This window comes from Lupinus angustifolius, chromosome LG20 (genome assembly GCF_001865875.1).
Source record: "Lupinus angustifolius cultivar Tanjil chromosome LG20, LupAngTanjil_v1.0, whole genome shotgun sequence".
In the NCBI taxonomy this organism is placed as follows: domain Eukaryota; kingdom Viridiplantae; phylum Streptophyta; class Magnoliopsida; order Fabales; family Fabaceae; genus Lupinus; species Lupinus angustifolius.
The window spans coordinates 9,696,213-9,696,968 of NC_032028.1; positions in this window are offsets into that span (position 1 = coordinate 9,696,213).

Sequence of the window (756 nt, forward strand, 5' to 3'; positions counted from 1 at the left end):
ACTTTGTGCAAGCTGCCCCCATTATCAGATCTCTGAACAACTCCTCCTGCAATATTTTTATGAGGGTCTGAACAACATGGAGAGGAATATCATTGATGCTGCTAGTGGTGGTGCACTTGGAGATATGACCCCTTTTGAGGCTAGAGGTTTGATTGAGAAGATGTCTTCCAACTCTCAACAGTTCAGTGCAAGAAGTAGTGATGCTATAGTAGTCAGAGGTGTCCATGATGTTGGGACCGATTCGGTGAAGCAAGATAAACTTGAGAAAAAAATTGACTCTCTTGCTACCTTGGTCACTCAACTTGCTATCAATTAGCAGAAACCTCCACTTGCAGCACGAGTTTGTGGCATTTGCACCGCAACTGACCATTATGCTGATGTTTGTCCTTCTCTCTTGGAGCCCAAAGCTGGTGACCATTCTAAGGCCTATGCTGCAAATATTTACAACAACAGACCTCAACAACAACAAAAGAATTATGATCCTTCATCAAGCAGATACAACCCTGATTGGAGGAATCATCCGAATCTTAGATGGTCTGATCCTTCATAGTCTCATCCAGGGCCACCATTTCAGAATAATAATTCTGCACAAAATAGACCATATGTGCCTCCTCCGATCCAACAGCAGAGGCAACAACAAGTGAATAGCAATCCTGCTCCTGCATCTAGTGAACCTTCATTAGAAGAATTGGTGAGGCAAATGACATTGCAGAATATGCAATTCCAGCAAGAGACCAGAGCTTCCATTCAGAGACA